Raw genomic sequence first — 7,363 nt, 5'->3', positions numbered from 1 at the left:
AAGCGTGTGACACTGGGAATATACAATAAAAAGAGTGAGGACCAAAAAAGAAAACCAGTGAAAGCCATAGCACCAAATCTTTGTAACCTCTCTTAGTGTAAGGACATTAATTGATTCTGTAGCTTTTATACTTTTTGTGTGACCATTTTGCATTTAAAGAGTCTTAGCATATTGAAGGGAATTAATATGTTGGAGTTGAGATTTTAATTAAATGCCTAAAAGTTCTGGGGTAAGTTTGTAATCTAGGGTTTTTATTGATTGGGAACATTTATTTTGTTGAATCTATAATATGTTATTTATTAGTTGTAAGTGAATATAAATATTTAGGGCAAAGCTGATTGTTTAATATCTAAAAAATGCTAATTGTCTAATAAATTCCTAAGATTAATAACTGGGGTGTAGCCTAAATTACAGTTAGCAGTGTCTATTCCTCTCCTTGCACAGATGCCCCTCCAATACTAAGAATTCCATCAGCACTGAAAATGGAAAGCCAGTACTTTTCTGGTACATACTGAAATACTCAGAACTGTGATCAGAATAAATGCTCATCTTTGTACCAGTTACAATTGTCATGTGAACCACCTGGGGTCTGTGTGCCATACTTCAGGAAATAATCCCTGAGCAGAAGGTTCTAGAACCTAGGGGGTAATAAAGAGCAGTGATCTACACCTTAAATTTCTTGGCTACAAGTACCTCTTCCTGAGGTACCTTAGACAATTAGCATTTTTTAGATATTAAACAATCAGCTTTGCCCTACCAACAAAGGTCTGTCTAGTCAAGGCTATGGTTTTTCCTGTGATCACGTGTGGATGTGAGAGTTGGACTGTGAAGAAAGCTGAGCGCCGAAGAATTGATGCTTTTGAACTCTTGAGAGTCCCTTGGACTGCAAAGAGATCCAACCAGTCCATTCTGGAGGAGATCAGCCCTGGGATTTCTTTGGAAGGAATGATGCTAAAGCTGAAACTCCAGTACTTTGGCCACCTCATGCGAAGAGTTGACTCATTGGAAAAGACTCTGATGCTGGGAGGGATTGGGGGTGGGAGAGAAGGGGACGACAGAGAATGAGATGGCTGGATGGCATCACGGACTCAATGGACGTGAGTCTGAGTGAATGGACAGTTCTGGGAGTTGGTGATGGACAGGGAGGCCTGATGTGCTGCGATTCATGGGGTTGCAAAGACTTGGACACGACTGAGCGACTGAAATGAACTGAACTGAACTGAACCTCTTTCTGAAAGCTCCTATTAGGTACTAGAATTATCCCTGAAACCCAGTAGCTTAAAATATGTATCATCTCACAAACTTTCCAAGGGTCAAGAACCTGGGAGCTGCTTAGGTGGGTAGTTCTGAAAAGCTCAGATTTCCTGATTAAACAACTTGGGGAACAGAGGGTCAAATACCAAGACAGTGAGAAGGATCTTCCCAGGAGAAAGCAAACCCACTGCTTCATCCCTGATACAGTCCTATGCCTGAGACTTCAGAGATGGTCCCTGCCCTCCAGAATCTGTCTCTTGAAGGCTTGTTTCTCTGAATTTGGTGAAAAGGAGGTGAAAATGGCTGTAGAGATAAATGCTTCTATAGATATGAGGGTGGACAATTTATTTTTCCCTTGAAGGAAGAAATAAAGCCATTGTTGCAGTATACAACTTGAGTGAATACAGTTGAGTGTAGACAGTCCTGGATTATTGATGGGGAATTGGAAAGGAAAGATGGACACTTTGGATATACTGCAGCAATAATATGCCTATTTGCATATATTCAATATATGCATACATTTTATCTAGCAGCTCTCAGTAGTTTGGTTATATTAAAGAAAACAGATGGATCGATTTCTCTTTGTTTATATTTAAAGTGGGTTTCTTGTAGGTAGTATGTAATTGGGTCTGCTGTGTTTAATCCAATCTGACAATCTTTTAATTGGGGCAATTCAGTCCAATTACATTTTAATGTGATTATTGATGTAGTGGAATTTAAATCTACCATCTTGTTCTTTGTTTTCTATTTGTCCCATCTGTTCTTTGTTCCATTTTTCTCTCTTTTCCTGCCTTCTACTGGATGAATTGAGCCTTTTTTTATGATTCCATTTTTATCTCCTTTGTTGTAGTCATAGCTTTCTGTTGTGGCATGTTGGTGGTTGACATAAGGTTTAGAGTTTGATCTTTAAATTCTCACTGTTTACCTCTAAATGACTTCCTACCATTTCTGCACCAGAGGAATCTTACAGCAGAACTGCTGTTCATCCCCTCCATCTTCACTCTATTATTTTTGTGATACTTTTTCCTTTTACCTATGTTATAAACTACATAATACACTGTTACCATGTTTTAAATTTAAACAGTCAATTATCTTTTAAGGATATCTAAATAACAATATGGAAAGGCTTTTAGATTTACCCAGGTACTCACTCTTTTCACTGCTCTTCATTTCTTTGTATAGATGCAGATTTCCACCTGCAACATAGCTTCATTTCTTATACCCATAGATCTTCTGGTGATGAATTTTTCAACTTTGGTAATGTCAAGAAACATCTATATTTAGACTTTTTTGGGGCAAATATTCTTACAAGGTATAGAATTCCAGGCTGACAGTTTTTATTTTCATTCAGTATTTACATTATTGCTCCACTATGTTCTGGCTTGCATTGTGTCCAGAGAGAAGTCTGCTGTAAGTCTCATCTTTCTCTGCACACAACATTTTACCCCCTCTGGCTTCTTTTAAGAAAATCTTTTAAGATTTTCTCTTTGTCATTGGTTTTAAGCAATTTGATTATGATGTACCTTGGTGTAGCTCTCTTTATATATCTGGTGTTTGAGGCTGATTTGGTTTCTTGGATCTATGGGCTTATAATTTCCATCAAATTTGGAAAAAATCTGCCATTCTTTCTTTCCCTCCACTTTGGGGAGACACCAGCAGTTCACTGGTGCTTTGATCATTTTTTGTTCAGTCTTTTCTGTGTGCTTTATTTTGAATGATTTCTATTGATGTCTTACATTCACTATATTTTTCTTCTGTGGTCAAATCTGTTGTTAATCCCATTTGGAATATTTTTTAAAATCTCAGGCTTTGTAGTTTTCATCTCTTGAAGTTCTCTTTGGCTTTTTAAAAGTATCTTCCATGTTTTTTGCTTAAATATGCTAAATATTTTCTCTGGATTCTTCGTCATCTGGAATAAGGTTATAAAATAAGTGCTTTAATGTATTTGCCTACCGTCATCCATGTTATTTCTGAGTTAGTGTCAATTGATTAGTTTTCTCCTCTTTTTGTGTGTGTCATACATCCCTGCTTCTTTGTGTGCCTGGTAATTTTGAATTGGATGTCTGCTTTCTTGGGTACTGGGTATTTTTGTATTCCTATAAATATTCTTGAGTTTTCTTCTGTGGTGAGTTAAGTTACTTGGAAACAGTTTGATCCTTTTGGTTATTGCTTTGCTAGGCAGGACTACAGCTGTGTTTAGTCTAGAGATAATTTCCCCACCTACCGAGGCCAAACTTTCTTGGGTTCTCTGTCCAGTGGGAACAGGAGCTGTATGGCCCCATGTGAACTGAGTATTCTTCACTCTTGTCTTTTTGGGTGGTTCTTTCTTCAGCCTCAAGTCCTTTCCTGATGTTTATCCTGATCAATATTTAGCTGAAGACTTGATTGGGACTTTGCAGATGTTCAGAATTCCTTCTCTATGCAGCATTCTTATCTCTGCTACTCTGCTCTGCAAACTAGGCATTCTGGCTATTTTGAACTTTCAGTTCACACAATGAGGGGAACCACTGGGCTCCATCTGGACTTCCCCTCTGTGCATCCATTATCTGGATATTCTTTCAAGTCTGTAAGCTGGGTGATCCTAGGGTTCATTTAACATGTTTTCTGTTCCCAGCATTATTTGATGTCCAGTGTCTTGAAAACCATCTTTTCTTTTTTCTTCAGATTCTCTTTTGATGTGCATCATTTTTAAAGTCTTCATTGAATTGTTGCAATATTGCTTCTGTTTTACACTTCAACTTTTTTGACCACAAGGCATGTGAGTTCTTAGCTCCCCAACCAGGGACTGAACCCACCCCCTCTGTGTTGGAAATCAAAGTCTTAACCACTGGACCACCGGGAAAGTCCCTTGAGAATTATCTTAAAGGATATTTCACACTCCCCTCCCCGCCCCCACTGCTTTTTTTGGTTTCAATTAGGAGGATAAATCTAGTCTTTGCTACTCTAGCTCGTCTGGGACTTGAAGTCCTGGATGCTAAGTCACTTCAGTCGTGTCTGACTCTGTGCAACCCCATAGATGGCAGCCCACCAGGCTCCCCCGTCCCTGGGATTCTCCAGGCAAGAACACTGGAGTGGGTTGCCATTTCCTTCTCCAGCGTGTGAAAGTGAAGTTGCTCAGTCGTGTCCGACCCTCAGTGACCCCATGGACTGCAGCCCTCCAGGCTCCTCCTTCCATAGAATTTTCCAGGCAAGAATACTGGAGTGGGGTGCCATTGCCTTCTCTGTGAAGTCCTGGATAGATTTCTCTAAAGCTGACCATTTGTAGGACAGACATGATGCTACTGTAAGGAGTCAAGAGCACCGAGGCTGTTGGATGAAGCACTGCATTATGAGGCTTAGGCTGTTTTGGGAAAGAAGGTAAGAAGGGGAGCCTTGCTCAGAGAACGACCTGAAGGGCTTCATACATTCAAAGAGCAAGGAAGGTGGTGACAGGGCAAGGGGAAGCTGGCAGCCGAAGAGGCTGGGGTCAGAGTCTGGCAAGCTGGAAGATTTCAGAGGCGAGGCCATACGAGGTGACCAGCTGCAGGATGTGGCCATCTGTTAGCTCAAGTGGCATATGAAGGGCAGCTGCTGAAGATGAGGAAGCACCTGGAATGTGGAAGAATGAGCTGCTTCTACTTGGGGGGAGGGGTGCTTCCTCGGGAGGTGGGAAAAGAGCGCCTCATGGGAATCCAGGCTGTGGAGTAAGTTCCTTTACAATGGAATAAAATAAAAGTTCCTTAGGACACAGCAAAGGCGACTAGAGGTAATGTCAGCAGAAGAAGCAGGTACAATAAAGACGTACAGCAACAGGGAGTGTACCACACATGAGAGGAGTGACCTTGACTGACAGGCTTAGCATCTGGGGATAAGATTTACTGTGTCCAGCTGACCAGCCCACTGGAGAGGTTCCAGCTGAGGTGGGGGTCTGAGATGGGCTGGCAGGGGGATAGCCAGCCTCCAGGAGGCCTCAAGGACTCTTGTATCCTGGGACTGGTGCCCTGGTGTGTCCCCTCCCACACGAAACAGGGCTGACTTTAGAAAGCAATAGCATACAGTGGAAATGACGGCATGACTTCCAAAGCCAGGTCATGAAAGACCTCTGCATTGCTGCCTGGGTCACTGGGAGAAGACCTCATCATGCTGCAAGGACAAGAGCAGCCTGTGAAGAGGCCCATGTGGAGAGGACTGGGGCCTCCTACACCAACTTGTCAGGTGTGTGGGGCCACCCTGGAAGCGGGTCCCTGTCCCCTGCAGGCTCTCAGATGACCACAGCCCTAACCTAACACTTGGACAGTCTCTGCATGAGTGAACTTAGAGCCAGGACCATCCAGCAAAGCCATTCCTGGATTTCTGACCCATGGAAACTGCATGAGATAATCACTGTTTTTTGGTGTTTTTAGCATTTGGATTTTGGGATGATTGTTAATCAGCAGTAGATAACTGGTGCTGATTTTGGTACCCAGAACTGGGAGGTCTGAGAAAAACCTAACCATACAGGCATAGGTTTGGATCCAGATGGTGAGCAGTTCATGCTGGGTGCCAGTCACTGCGGGGTCACCCAGTCAGTTTGGGGCAACTGCTGGGCCTCTGAGGGTAAAAACAGCAGAGCTGCCACCTCACTCCTGCCTCTGCATCAGGCACTGGGTGACTCCGGGGGCCACCTACCTGGAAACACAGAGAATGGAATCCTGGGAAACGCGGTCCACTGAGGCCAAGTTTACACATTACAGACACCACAGCACCCAGACCCAACGCTATGATGAGGCTGTCCTTGAGCAGGACCGTATCAGAAGTCAGGGACCTGGACCTCATTGTCACCGGACGCCACAGGGAGGGGGACCCCGGGTCCTGAGAGAAGACAGAGAAGGGACACAGTTGAGCGGTCGGCCTCTTTCATCTGCAAAGGGCAGGGACTTCTGCTGTGTCCAGAAAGCGGCAGGAATCCTGACCCTGCAGCCCGCCTCACGGGATGAGAAACAGTCTCCAAACGTCACTGCTCCTCCAGCACTATTTCTGCTAAGGGCTAAAGACAAGCGAAAGGAGGGTGAAAATCTAACAGGTTCAGAAGTCTGGTGGAAACCACTGCTCCCAGGTGAGACGGCTTTGACCTAAAAGGGAGGGACCAAGAGCTAACAGCATTCCTACACCCATGATCTTGGGCCCTCCTGGAATGATTCCTCCTCCCACGCTTCGTGGAGTAAAGACCACCACGACCTTGTCCAAGAGGACCAAGGGCACCACTTCTCTCACAACCCAGCCTTGGTACAAGGGCGCCCTGGACACAGGAATGGTCCCCACTCCTGAATCCCAGAGAGGTAGACAGCAAGAGGCTTTTCATCTTTCAGGAGCTCGTCCAAGAGGGTTGGCGTGGTGATGCATAGAGGCCACTTTCTACGGGGACCTGGGGGACCTGGGTAGTGAGTTATCTGGTCCAGACCCAGTCGGTGGCAGCTAGCACTTCCCGAGCACGTATGGGTTTCCTTCCCCTTCAAGGGGGCTAGGGGACAGTGTACTCAGAGTGCAGAAGACGGCAGGTCTCAGATTCAGGGTCAACCTCGGGCCCTTGATGGACAACCTCTGACCTTGTCAGTCTTAGTCACCGAGATGCCTAGAGCGGGCAGTGGGCTGTGTCCTGTCTCACAGGAGGGGCAGGTCCTACCTTGTGGTAGTCATTCAGTCGTGTCTGACTCTGCGACCCCTTGGACTGTACCCAACCAGGCTCCTCTGTCCATGGGATTTCCCAGGCAAGAATACTGGAGTGAGTTGCCATTCCCTTCTCCAGGGGATCTTTCGGACCCAGGGATTGAACCCGCGTCTTACTTCTCTTGCACTGGCAGGCAGATTCTTTACCAGCTGAGCCACCAGGGAAGCCCCTGGGCAGGTCCTACCCCGAGTGCTGTATAAATGACACAGGTGTGATGCTAGGACGCTGCCCCTACCTACCCCGGGCCCTGCAGGCAGCCGGCACCCACCAGGCCGGGTGACTCTGGACACGTTGCTCAGTCTCTTGTGACCAAGTCTCTCAGCTATCCGATGGCTCAATGGCTCCAAACTATGTCCAGTCCTACCATTGGGGGGAAGGACCTGCTGCCACTAGAGGAAGCCCCTGCAGTTTTCAGCACAGACG

This window comes from Bos taurus, chromosome 24 (assembly GCF_002263795.3).
Source record: "Bos taurus isolate L1 Dominette 01449 registration number 42190680 breed Hereford chromosome 24, ARS-UCD2.0, whole genome shotgun sequence".
Taxonomy (NCBI): Eukaryota; Metazoa; Chordata; class Mammalia; order Artiodactyla; family Bovidae; genus Bos; species Bos taurus.
This window is presented reverse-complemented; position numbering follows the sequence as displayed.